Below are 14,191 nucleotides of genomic sequence, written 5' to 3' on the forward strand. Positions count from 1 at the left end.
ATCACGCTGAGCTGGAAATCCACAGAGGTTTATCCTTCGAAGCCCTGTCTTGAAACCACCAGTATAGCAGGGAAGGCAATCACTGCAGCTGGCCACGCAGCCTCAGCCCTCCATACGATGGCTGTCCTTGCAAGTCTACCATGCAAAGATGCTGAAAGAAATGGACCTGAACGTCCTCAAGGAGCTCAGCAGCGCTACTGACGCTGAGAGCAACAAAAAATGACAGCCCATTCTATTGACCACACGATTGGGAGCTTAGTGGTGCTGGACTGCCCTCTTTGGCTGACGCTCACAGACTTAAACAACTCCAACAACGCATCGCTCCTGGACACACCAGTGAGTCCATCGGTCTGTTTGGTGACACGGTGGAAGCGTTCACTGAGCATTTCACAGAGACAGTCAAAGGCCATTCGCCACTTCATGCCTAAATGTGCCTGGGCTGCCCTGCACCCCAACCCATGTGAGAGCAGATTCTACAGTCATGATTAGTACCCAAAGAAGGACGGCTTTGTCACACTGACAAAGTGCCCGCATTCAAAATGATCACGCAGAAGCAAATACTTTAATAGATTCAATAGGGAGATTGGTTTATCTCGGTGGATTTGAAAGATGCTTGTTTTCATATTCAGATGGCCCCGCAGCACCAGCACTTTTTTGGATTTGAATTTGAAGGCATGGCATACCAATTCACAAATCTGGCCCCACTGACATTCAGGAAATGTGTTAATGCTGCACTCTCCACACTGAAAGCAAAGGGGATGAGTGTCCTGAATTATTTGGATGACTGGCTTGTCATTGTGCAGTCAGAAAGATGTAGTTGAAAGATTCTGAGGAAATCTACACAGAACACAACAACACAAGCAGACAGAGGACCGTACGGCACAAACAAACTCGAAACTGCACGCTCACACAAGACAAGATCGCACAGCGAGAATGAAGAATGAACACTGACACTACCCCCCTCTAAAGGGACACCAAGTGAGGAACACCAAAAACAAGACAGGAACATAACACAAGATTGACACAAAACAACAGACTACACAAGATGGAAAAATCAAATTACAGAGACAAAAGGGAGGAAGGGGAACCAAACCAGTGCCAGGATGACAGCACAGAAAGTTTTTAGAAGGTCCAGAGTCCAAGCAGATGACCTGGGAGGGACGGGAGGGTTGCGCCAAAGAGGATCAGGCAGGTCTGGAGTCCTGGCGAAAGGCCAGAGTGGAGCCGGAGGGATGAACCAATCATTGGATCTGGATTACTTGCAGAGGACCAGTGAGGCTCCGGCGGGTCTGGAGTTTTGGCAGCAAGCCAGGGCGGTGCCGGATGGGAGGACCAGACGGGGCAAGGTGCTTGGGCGGAGCCGGCAGGGCAAGACGCTTGGGGATGGCCTCCGTGGCCATATCGCGGAGAGCAGGGAGCTCTGGGACCACAAGACCTTGTGAGATGGAAGCCTTCCTCCGCTTACGCCGGCGAGGTGATGGCATGAAGAAATCTGCAGTGTCTACTGCTGTCTCAGGTGAAACTGCAGCGTCTACAGCCACCTCTGGGGGAACTTCAGTGTATATATTAAGTTTATAACTTAAGTTTTAACATTCAAAACTTTTTTTTTTTTTTGCGACAAAAGGTTTAGTGCAAAATGCTTACCAATATAGCTGATGGAAATGCCAATTATCTATAATTTTTTGTAAACTTTAACGCATATATTTCTGATAAATTCTATCAAATTCTGTTTAACTTAAAATGTCGGAAAACTTTTTCTTGACAATAAATGTGCTGTCAGTCACATGACAGAATCAGTCTATACACAGAATCCGCGTTTGTACCGTTGTTCACGTTAAAGCACCATTTCTCTGTAATATATCTATTACGGAACATTCTGTGATGTCACGAGAGGCTGTGTCCTGGAGGGGCGCTACATTTCCCTGAGGTGGCTGCAACCACAAACAGCTATGGCTCCATCTGGTGGTGAAGTCGGGAACTCCACCCCTCAATACACAATGTTCCTGCACACCTGAGACTGATCAGGGTCTGATGAGCTGAAGGGCTTTTTAAGGGTTAGAGACACAGTTACTGGGTGTGTGAGGTTTGGGAGACAAGCTTCAGGTTGTGCTCTCTGCGGAAGACCAAGACCACTCCAGTATCGTGTCCATGAGGAATACTGAAGGTTGGAAATACTCACCAGACGTTTGAAAGACTTACTGCTGGCTTGGCCCCAGACTGCAGCACGGATTGAAGTAAGGTTGAAAAAGACTGTTTATCCTGAGGGAAACAGGATTATGATTTCACCATTAGAAGAGGCATCGTTTTGACTGTTGAAGATCAACCTGATCCTTAGGGTGTATTCACACCTGCCTTGTTTGGTTCGATTGAATCGAACTCTAGTTCGTTTCCCCCTTTGGTGTGGACCTTTTGGGCAGGTGTGAATACAGCAATCGAACTCGGGTGCGGACCAAACAACCGAACCGAGACCCAGCTGAAGAGGTGGTCTCGGTACGGTTCCAAACGAACTCTGGTACGGTTCGTTTACGGTGTGAACATGAACCGACCCAATTGCAAGAAAATACTGCGCCTTTGAGTTAACAGGCTTCCGTAGTCGGAGAGTTTGGCATAATGGTTTGTGTTATTGTTGTTCAAGTGCGAAAGAGAATTCCATTCCGGCGCGCTGTCTGGCCACACGATACTGTTGCGCGTCTTTCTGCGCGTCGTGTGTGCGTCATTGGAATGGAATGAATGAATGAGTGTGTGCATCAGGACATTCACATACAGAGCGTTCTCTTTAGTCTAATCGCGCATAGATGCAAAACAAGCTTTTGCAGTTCATATAATGTAACGATATCGCAAGCGTTAACATTGACAGCACTTGTTAGCAGTAACGTTATATACAATAAGAATCTCATTATTTGAATGTGTGAACATAGCGCCTCTCTATGAATGAAAACTTTATACCTTATCCGTCTTCTGCGCAGTTTCTTCATATTGCGTTTGTACAGAATAACACAAAATTAGTAAAATAACAAATATTGCAGTATGAAATATCTCCATGCTGAGCCTTTTTTGCACTTCCTGATTTCCCTACTTGAGAATCCTTGTCCAATGAATGGACGACCTTAGCACACGTGTGGTTTTGTTTACAAATTTTGGTTCACTTGCAAAAAGAGCAGTGTGAAAGCGAACCGTACCAAAAAAAATTTATTTGGTCCGGACCAAAGCAAGTGAACTATCGGACTTTCCTGGTGTGAATACACCCTAAGTTACACTTATGAGTTTGGAACGCTGTTTCTGCTAATTCCCAAGAACTGTAATAAAATCCTTGTTTACATTTGAACTTTGTGTCCTCGCACTACTTGAACTGTCCCGCTGAGATATGTGTCGCCTCTCATGACATCACAATTCATATTAAATTTTATATAAAATTTATAATAATTTAATAATAATAATAATAATATAATAATTTAATTATTTTATTACTATTGGTAAGGACAAGACGCATTACTTCTCAAACATCATTCATTCTTATTTTTGTAATTTTGTCTCTTTTTTTTCTTGATTACACATCTTAATTTGATGTTCCTTTTATTTTATAACAAGTAAAAATATATTCGTTTTGTTCTAAAAATGAAAAAGTCAAAATGCATTCTGTTCACTTAAAAATGTTCAATTTAAAGGGTTTATGCTGACTTAAAGTTATGTTTAGTCAATTTAAAAGGGAAGTTTATTAAGCAACAACTTGGATATTTGAGTTATCTTAAGTTAAATCCGGGAAAGTTATTCTTTTTAAGTTGTTCTAATATATATTGTTTTTATAGGCAGTTGTTGCTCCCATTTAAAAAATAATATTGTCAAGCATTCTTTTCAGATTACAATCTAAAAAAAGTTAATCAGAAAATAAAACAACTGCACCCGTTTCTGAATATTGATTGATGGTCAAGTAATAGTCCTTACAAAAAGTACAAAAAGTAAAAAAAAATTACACTTGTTAATAAAAATTATTGTATCTATATAATTTAATAATGGACAAGGAAAATGTAGTGAGTTGGAAATCTCTGCAGCTCATCAAAAAAAGGGGCATCTGTCAAATGAAGGAATGGCTGTTGGAGTTTCCAATGCTGACCAAAAGAAAGATAAAACACACACATATTTCTGTATCTGAATAAATATAATTAATGCTATAAAATCATGATTTCATGGTCAGAAACGTCTCGGTTACTGATGTAACCCTCGTTCCCCGAAGGAGGGAACGGGAGACGTGACGGCGTTAGGGGATCACTTCAGGGAGCCCTATCAACTTCGAGTATCTAAAGAACAAGCCAATGAACGTTGGCGTGCGTGAACGTGTCACGCACCCCCGCCCCGCAGCGCGGGTATAAAACAGGAAGCGGGCGCGCGCACCCACTGTTTTTCACTGAGGAGCCGAGATAGTGACGGCCGTACAGCGATGGTCAGCAACTGTGGCGGCGGGACGTCACGTCTCCCGTTCCCTCCTTCGGGGAACGAGGGTTACATCAGTAACCGACACGTTCCCCATCGGTCGCTCACGTTCGACGTGACGACGTTAGGGGATCCCATGGAAAACGCCATCGGTTGCTGCCACATCCAGCGCCCTACGCAAGACTCTCAGACCCCCAACTGCTGGGGCGGAAGACCTGCGTAGAGGGAGAACAACTGCTGTTCCATATACCCATACAGTGAACTCTTGAATAACACTGGGAAGCGTGACTTTCCAGGGGAGAGGGACGCTGCGGAGCCACATCCTGCCCGAAGGGAGGTACCATGTGGAGAATACACACATGGACTGGCCGGTTGGGGCAGTGCAACATATGGAATGTCACTGGGGTGGCTCCAGCCTAAGAAGGGGGAGGCTACACCAGACAGTGACAGCAGAGCGAGCTCTGCCAAGGGAAAGACACGGGCTCACCGCAGGGAGCTGATCGTGGAAGAATACTCATATGGGATCGCCGCAGGGATCAAACATATGGAACCCAGCCTAGTACAAGTTACACAAGCATACGAGCCCTAGGCCTGGCGTCGGACGCTCCGCAACGTCCGACTGCCGAAGGGGTGTGGAGGAACTCACAGGGTTCGCCTGGGTGGGGAACTCGACTGGTGCAAAAAAGCGCACGTATCCGCTCCGTGGAGGGGAGAGGCGCAGCAAGCCGACACTAGAGCGGGAACTTCGGTGTTACCGGCTGGTTGAAGCGAGCACACAGGAAGAAACCGGCTCAACACGTAGGCTATAAAACCTAGCGAACGTGTTAGGTGTCGCCCAGCCCGCAGCTCTACAGATATCTGTCAGTGAGGCGCCGTGTGCCAGCGCCCAAGAAGAAGCGACACCTAGTGGAGTAGGCTCTCAACCCAGGCGGGCAAGGCACGCCTTGGGCTTCGTAAGCCAAGGCGATGGCATCCACTATCCAGTGGGCCATCCTCTGCTTGGAGACAGCCTTTCCCTTCTGCTGGCCTCCGTAACAGACGAAGAGCTGATCTGAGGTCCTGAGGCTTTGCGTTCTGTCCACAGACAAGCGCAGATCGCGGATGGGACAGAGAAAAGCCAGGGCTGGGTCTGCCTCCTCCGAAGGCAGCGCTTGCAGGTTCACCACCTGGTCCCGGAAGGGAGTGGTAGGAACCTTGGGCACGTATCCGGGCCGGGGTCTCAGGATCACGTGAGAGTTATCCAGGCCGAATTTCAGACACGATTCGTCGACCGAAAATGCATGCAGGTCCCCTACCCTCTTGATAGAGGCCAATGCAACCAGGAGAACTGTTTTACAGGACAAGATTTTTAACTCAGCTGATTGGAGAGGCTCAAAGGGTGGTCTCTGAAGTGCTGAAAGGACCAGAGACAAATCCCAAGAGGGTATAGAGAGTGGGCGAGGAGGATTCAGTCTCCTCGCTCCCCTCAGGAACCTGACGATCAGGCCGTGCTTCCCCAAAGACTTACCATCAACAGCGTCGTGATGTGCGGCAATAGCGGCAACATACACTGTAACCCTCTGGGGACCAGAGTGTTTTTGGGGCCCTTGGGATGTTTTGAGATGCACTGACATTTGTGCTTTTTTCAGTTATTTATAAACATGTTAATGGCAAAGGTGTAAATTCACTCTATATAGCACAGACGGGACTACCATGATAAGTGAGCAACATGTATGTACATGTTTGTATTTTTAAGAGAATAATGTTTATGCGTGGTTATTGAAAAAAAAAAAAAAAATGAAAGTGCTGAAATAAGACCACAAAACACATATTGATTATTTCTTCACAATACTTTTGAAAATTGTATCACATAGTCTAGAATATTTGCTCCAAAACTATGTGAGAATCATCCTGACTACTCATTCAGATAAGTCAATAAAGTATTTTACATTTTTAATGACGTGTTTTGTTTGAGAAAGCTTTATGCAGGAGGCGTGATCTCTCATTAATATGTGTGGCATTTCACACCTGAGAAAGACAAAGACCCTCCCCATAATGGCCCTATTAGGTGCTATCAGGCCATATCATTACAGGAGCCTTGCACAAAGAATGAGGAGATTTAAAAAAAGAATGGCTTTTAGATTGTTTGGATTTATATAAGGAAAATACAGGGTGCATACGTCTAGACACTTCTTTCACACACCCTTTACCATATAGACATGGTTTTATTTCAGTTCAAAGTTCAAAGTTAGAGTTGGAAACATCTTGAAAAGAAAATAGTCGTTTTCCATAAATGTCTCAGTTTGATCATACATATTTCAAAGTTGAGGATTCATTTTTTTGATATAGCTTGAACAAACACTATAACATCTTAGTTGATTAGTTTATTGACAAAACATACTATATATTTAACATATGAGCAGAAACTCCTAACAAAAGCTTATTTGATGTCTATTTTAGAGTAAAAACTTTATCCAAAACTAGTCAACGAAATGTTGTCTTTTATTTAGTCTGCAACAGTACGTATCTGTGCGTTCATTCATTCATTCATTCATTCACACACACACACACACACACACACACACACACACACACACACACACAAACATGATTCACAAAAACAGTATGCAGTTTACAGACACTAACGTTATTCTATATCGCGATTAGAACAAAGCACTTGCATAAAACACTTACTTCTCAGCTGAATCTGTTGCTCATCCTCGAAGTGAAAATAAACCAGCACTTGTTCTGTGGTAAATTGTCCCAGGATTGTTCCTCATATAGCCGCGCAAGACGACAGTAGATTAATCTGACTAAAAAATAATGTGTGTTTTCAGAGTTTATGGGCGTTAACGCGTCTTAATGTGTTGCTTCACATATTTGCGTTTGAAAAGCGCGTGCTCTCCGTGGGCGTGTCACATTACCAGAGATAATCAGCTGAGAGAACGATAATGAGACGGGCTGACACGTCTCTCTTTTTATATAGATGACATAAACGGAGAATATTAATTTTAGTTTTGAATCGGATCATTTAAAAGTACAAACTCAAATGATTTAAAAGATATATTGCTTATGGCTGGGTGAATAGTATTAGCTGAGTTGTGTTGAAGATTAGAGACGTGCTCCAGAAAAAAAGTTCACGGTGACCGAGAGGCAGAACGCACAACCTGTTTATTTTCTTTATTTTACAAAAGCACAATATTTTATTTCGATTGTATGTGGGCACATAAAAAAGTAGACATTTAACAGATTATTTTCTCATATTTCTTAGCTCTATATGAACAGAAATGATGGTAGTACTTTAAGTCTATTTTTCTGCTATGTGAAAAAAATTGAGCAAAACGCGCCGACGCGTTTCTGGTCCCCAGAGGGTTAAGGGTGGAGGGAGACAGCCTTCGCTCCAACCCATCTTGCAGGAAGGAAAGCACGGCTCTGATCGAGCATGATCGGGGGTTCTCCTCGTGAGAAGAACACCAATCAACGATTAGGTTCCACTTCAGACGTGTCCGGGGCGGCGAACAGATCTATCTGTGCGGTCCCGAAGCGCCTGAAAATCAGCTGGACCACCTGGGGATGGAGTTGCCATTCTCCCGGTAGCACCTGCTGCCGCGAGAGCTCGTCGGCTGCACGGTTGAGCAGGCCCGGAATGTAAACGGCACGAAGCGACCTCAGATGCTTCTGACTCCAAAGGAGGAGATGGCGGGCGAGTTGTGACATGCGGCGGGACCGTAGACCGCCCTGACGGTTGATGTACGCAACGGTCGCAGTGTTGTCTGTACGGACCAGTACATGCTTGCCTTGTAGCGACGTTTTGAAGCGGCCCAACGCAAGATGTACTGCTAACAACTCGAGGCAGTTGATGTGCCAATGCAGTTGAGGCCCCGTCCACAGACCTGAAGCTGCATGCCCGTTGTACGTGGCCCCCCAGCCGGTGATAGAGGCATCCGTGGAGACCACAGAGTGCCTGGACACTTTTATTAGGGGAACACCTGCCCGCAGGAACGAAGGTTCCGACCACAAGCTGAGAGTTTGGCGACAGTGCGGGGTCACTGGAACCCGGCACGAGCCGCTCTGCCACGCCCATCTCGGGACTCGATCGTGGAGCAAGTGTTGGAGCGGTCTCATATGAAGCAATCCGAGCGGCCTTACCGCGGCTGCAGATGCCATATGCCCCAGGAGCCTCTGAAATAGTTTCAGTGGTGCCGCTGTTCTGCGTCTGAGCGTACTCACGCAGTTCAACACTGACTGGACACGGGCCTCGGTGAGGCGCGCTGTCATGTTGATCGAGTCCAACTCCATACCGAGAAAAGAGATCCTCTGCCCGGGGGTGAGTTTGCTCTTTTCCCAGTTGACCCGAAACCCTAGGTGGCTGAGGTGACTGAGCACCATGTCCCTGTGTTCGCACAACTGCTCTCTCGACTGGGCGAGAATAAGCCAGTCGTCGAGGTAGTTGAGAATGCGAACACCACGCTCGCACATGGGAGCAATGGCCGCCTCCGCGACTTTCGTGAAGACGCGGGGCGACAGGGCCAGCCCGAAGGGTAAGACTTTGTAATGATATGCCCATCCCTCGAACGCAAAGCGAAGAAACGGTCTGTGTCGAGGGAGAATCGAGACATTAAAGCACGCGTCCTTCAGGTCGATCGCTGCAAACCAATCTTGGCGACGGATGCATTTGAAAATGCGTTTCTGCGTAAGCATCTTGAACGGCAGCCTGTGAAGGGACCGATTCAGGACGCGCAGGTCCAAGATTGGCCGTAACCCACCTCCTTTCTTGGGTACAATGAAGTACGGGCTGTAGAAGCCAGTCTTCATTTCGGCTGGAGGGACTGGCTCGATTGCGTCCTTCGCCAGTAGGACTGCAATCTCCGCCCTGAGAACAGGGGCACTGTCCGCCAGAACACGGGTTAACAGGATGCCCTTGAAAACAGGGGGGCGCCGGGCGAACTGAATCGCATAGCCGAGTCTGATGGTACGGATGAGCCAGCGAGATGGGCTGGGAAGCGTTAACCAAGCTCCCAGAGACCGAGCAAGCGGGACCAACGGCACCACAGACGTACCCGGAGTGGGGCAGCATGGCGGAATGCAGGGACCCAACTCGGGCGGCATAGCGGCCCGAAGTGGGGTCTGAATGTGTGGTGCAAAATGTACCTGCTTCCATCGGAGGGCAGAGTGAGTGTGCAGAGGCGATACTGCGTCCAGGACACAGCCACTGCTGCCCGCTGGCGATGAAAGAGGGGCTCGGGAGTGACAAGGCATAGCGTCGTCGACTTCCAAGCGCCCCCTCTTGGGGCCCAGAGGTTTCAGAAATTGCTCTTTCTTTGAAAAGGTGGGTACCAGTGGCGGAACAAAAAGAAAAGGAAACAAAGGATTCTCCACCCGGCTCTCCACCGGGGGAAGGAGTGGCACGTTCGCCATCTCCTGAAGAGCAACTTGATCCACTTCTGGGCCGCCCGTCTCAGGGTCGTTTGCACCGACGCTTGCCTCCTGGATTGGCAGCGGCCTGGACGTGCGGGGTCGGCTTCCTGCGGCTTGCTCCACGCTGAGGCCTGGATGGTGGCTGCTGCTGGGGCTTAGCGGGAGCGGAGGACGCTGCAGGAGGCCGACCTCGGCGAAGAGTAGACGGAGGGGCTGCGGCCGGCAGACGGGTGGGAGCAGCAGCGGTCCGCCGGGGCAGGATGTGTCGAATGGCCTCCGTCTGCTTCTGTGCGGCCGAGAACTGCTGGGCAAAGCTCTGGACCGCGTCGCCGAACAACCCAACCTGGGAGAGAGGGGCATCCAGGAACCGATATTTATCGGTGTCCCTCATGTCCGCCAGGTTAAGCTAAAGGTGGCGCTCCTGGACCACCAAGGTGGACATCGCCTGACCGACTGAACGTGCGGTTTTCTTCGTCGCCCGGAGGGCGAGGTCAGTTGCCACACGGAGCTCCCGGAGGAGCTCTGGGTCAGAACCACCCTCGTTCATGTCCATGAGCGCTTGGGCCTGGTGGACCTGCAAAAGCGCCATGGGATGGAGGGCGGAAGCACCCTGTCCACAGGCCTTGTAAGCCCTCGCCGTTAGACCGGACGAGAACTTACAGGCCTTGGACGGGAGGCGTGGATTACCCCGCCAGGAGGAGGCGAACGCCGGACACAACTGCATCGCGACAGCCCGCTCCACTGGGGGGATCTCCACATACCCCTTTGCTCCCTCCACCGTCGAGGGTGGCGAGGGGAGAGGAGCCACTAGAACGGCTTCGGGCACTATACGGTGCCTTCCACGTCCTAGAAAGCTCCTCATGCACCTCCGGAAAGAAAGGTACCGGGGCGGCGCACTGAGAACCAGCACGGCCCGCCCCGAGAAACCAATCGTCCAACCGAGAAGGTTCGGGACGTGGTGGAGGATTCCACGCAAGCCCGACCTTCTCGGCGGCCTGGGAAAGCATAGCCGCCCATTCTGGATCAGGCTCGGACAACACTACACACCCCGAAGGGGGCAACGCAGCCGAGTCGTCATCTCCAGAGGACCGCTCCCCCTCCGATGCTGCGATCGACATCTGATCGTCAGCTGGCGCACCAAAGGAAACGACTGGTCGTTCCGGAGAAGGACCGAGCCGTTCACAAAGGGGCGCCGATGGCAACAGCACATGAGAGGCGTGAGGGGCCAGCAGAGATTGCCTCGGCGGGGAAGCCCTCACGGTGATCCTCAGATCACCCTGGCCATGCGCCGAAGTAGGCCTATTCTGCGGGGCAGAATAAGCACTAGATCGGGGCATAGGCGAGGGGACTGCACCTCCCTTGAGGTAAGCGAGTCTCGATCTAAGTGCTGCGATAGTCATATTCCCGCAATGGGAACATGAACTATCCACAAAAGCTGCCTCAGCGTGCTGAATGCCCAAACACGAGATGCAGCTATTGTGACCATCTGCTGGCGCCAGGGAACGACGGCATCCAGAAACGCACAAGCGGAATGACATCTTGAAAAAGACGCAGGGTCCGCTTGTGTTGCTCTTTTAGTAAAGGAAAAAAGGAAAAATGCTCTCACAGTGCTGAGGCGCCCAGGGGTAGCCACTGTGTGGACACACACACACAAACAATAGTGCTGTGAGAACAGCAGTTGAGAGCTGCACGGCTCGCGGCCACCGCTGATCGCGCCGTCACACCAACACTGCAGGCAGAGAGATCTCCTTGAAGTCTTCAAAGCGCTGAATTCTTAGACAGAAGTCCCAGGAAACTCGGCTCCGAAATGAAAGACAGTGGGTGCGCGCGCCCACTTCCTGTTTTATACCCGCGCTGCGGGGCAGGGGCGCGTGACGCATTCACGCACGCCAACGTTCATTGGCTTGTTCTTTAGATACTCGAAGTTGATAGGGCTCCCTGAAGTGATCCCATAACGTCGTCACGTCGAACGTGAGCGACTGAAGGGGAACTAGCTATACTTGACAAATGATAATCACAAACATGGCACTTGTTAATAATAAAACTATATAATGAAATATGTATTATTAGTTATTTTGTATTATGTAATTATTAATTTACTAATATGTAACAATTTTATCTCAAACAAATTAGGAAAATAAAGTGGGTTGAAAACAAAAAGCTCTAAACGAATTTTAGTATTGTCAAGACTGCTACAGCTATAGACCATTTAAAAAAAGTTTACACAAATAAAATGTTTAGGTTACACAGCGATCTGTCTCTGAAAACAAATATCAGCAGTGATTGCACGTTTTCGATCCATTTGATGTTTCTGAATTCTAAAACCTTTAAGAAAAAATAACTTTTTTGGTTTGAACAATCTGTAGTTCTAGGCCATGCCAAATCTCAATTGGCTTGACTGCATGTTCAAGGCTTTTTGAAGATTGGATATGACTGAACATTTCACTGTAGCTACCAAAATTTGCATAGGCCTACAGAAAAAATAATTAGCTGCCCTGTGTCCAAACCAATGACCTTTGTCACATTAGGGCATTTACATGTGTTCTTGTCAGACAAGTCCCACAAGATCTTCTGATTAATATTTCCTAATTTAGTAATAGGCCTTCAGTAAAAAAAATTCAATTAGCTCATTACTCTCAGCATTTTACAAATATTTGGGATGCGAATTTTTTTATTTTTAAATTATTTTTACTAAAATTCACTTTGTCGACAACAAAACAACACAAAAAGTTGATTAAAACTTGGCTGATGTTGTTTATAAGTCATTGAAATAGCTTGTACCTTGCTGATGTTTTAACGCAGTGGGTAATTTTCAGACGGTCCCTTAATATCATGCGCTTCCGCATCCAAACATTCGCCTGTATTATGCAGCTTTAGCCTAAGCGTTGGCTGTTTTAAGTAATTTGTTTATGCCTGTATAAAATTGTTGAATATAATTTAATCTAACTGTGGTATTTATTGGGAAAACAATGGATAGGTCGAGAGCCTCACACATGCATTTCTACATCTGGTCAAATACTAAAAATGTTTCCCAATTAAATAGGCTACTTAAACCCACCTTGGTAAAGTGCTTTACTTTCAAACTCAAATTGACAGATTAAAGGTATTAACTACGTCTAATTACGTCAACGGCTGCTTTAACGCTAGACTGGTCAGTTCAGCTCGTTTTATTCTGAAAGACCGGTCAAGAAAATAAAGCTTCTAAATTATAGCCTCGATTTATTACCTTTTTCTTCTGCTGCTTCTTAGCTCAAGGCGGTTGTCAAATCAGCTCACGGTGTTCCGTCACTACTGGGTGTGGGTGTGAAGCAATGACGTAAAGGCAATACAATTATGATTCTGTTTAAGGCAAGAGCTTTACACATGATTTGTTTAGCAGATTCTCACATTTCACACTGATTTCAATTATTTTATTAAGTAACGAGTGGCCAACTTTGTTCCTATTTTCTTTCTAAATATTTGAGTTATTTATTTGTGAAATGTATTTTGTTTATTACAAATGTTGTGTAATGTATTTGTTCATTTGGAAATTGTATAGGCTATCGCAATAATTTGGTAATAGCGACGTCTACAGGTGAACAATATTGTTATAACCTGTCATGTGATCTAGCAAGCTTTGTCAGAACCACAAGGAAACGCACAGAATAGGTGTCTGATCAATATTTGCTTGAAAAAAAAAATGTCTCCAAATGTCTCTTAATGTCCCCTGGATTTCTGACTAGAAGGCGCACACGGTAGGCCTATATTTATTTTTTGGGATTTCGTCTGTTAATTTGCTAGTTATGTGCTTTGTGTGTTGATACTGATTTAATAAGATACGGACTTGGAAACTGTGATATGGACAGAAAAACACTCACACATTATGCATCTAAATGTAATTTAATTTGTTTTAGTTTTCCACGGTATCATGATGTAAAGATGTCAAGATGTTGAAAGATGTCAAACAATACCCACAGGGTGTCACAATGTTCAACTGGTGTTGAAGAAGTAAGGTCCCACGACTTCTTTTGCAAAGAAGATCAGTTGAAGCATGATTCTTTTAATCAGAAGAAAACCTTCAGGAGCCGTTACAAACTTTTTTGTCGGCACCATCCATAACTGCTGTGTGCCTTATTTGATGTAGATCGGCCAAATGGCCTGGAGGAGGAGTGCGTAAAAGTAGGTTTTCCAGAAAATTCTAAATGGCTTAATTTTTTTTAACAGATGAAGTAGGTCTTCACTCGAGGATTCTCATAGCATCCGCTTGTCAGAGAAAGTGTTGAAGCAATAGTTCACCCAAAAATGAAAATGATCTTATAATTTACTCACCCTCAAGCATAGTAAAAGACTTTCTTCTTTCAGCCAAACACAATCAGAGTTATATTAA

At 46.6% G+C, this 14,191-nt stretch overlaps 1 protein-coding gene across 3 annotated transcripts in view; it reads right to left on the reverse strand.

The window, feature by feature from the left end:
• LOC130100505 (E3 ubiquitin-protein ligase RNF14-like) overlaps nucleotides 1-13,125 on the reverse strand; it is a 34,420-nt gene extending 21,295 nt beyond the window's left edge. For all 3 annotated transcript variants that reach the window (XM_056265977.1, XM_056265976.1, XM_056265978.1), the window contains exon 1: nucleotides 13,052-13,125. The gene's annotated coding sequence lies outside the window, so the exon portion shown is untranslated. The remainder of the gene's footprint in view (nucleotides 1-13,051) is intronic.
• Between the last annotated feature and the right edge of the window lie 1,066 nt (nucleotides 13,126-14,191).

Source organism: Rhinichthys klamathensis, unplaced genomic scaffold (assembly GCF_029890125.1).
Source record: "Rhinichthys klamathensis goyatoka isolate OS25496 unplaced genomic scaffold, OSU_Roscu_1.1 h1tg000243l_1, whole genome shotgun sequence".
Lineage (NCBI taxonomy): Eukaryota > Metazoa > Chordata > Actinopteri > Cypriniformes > Leuciscidae > Rhinichthys > Rhinichthys klamathensis.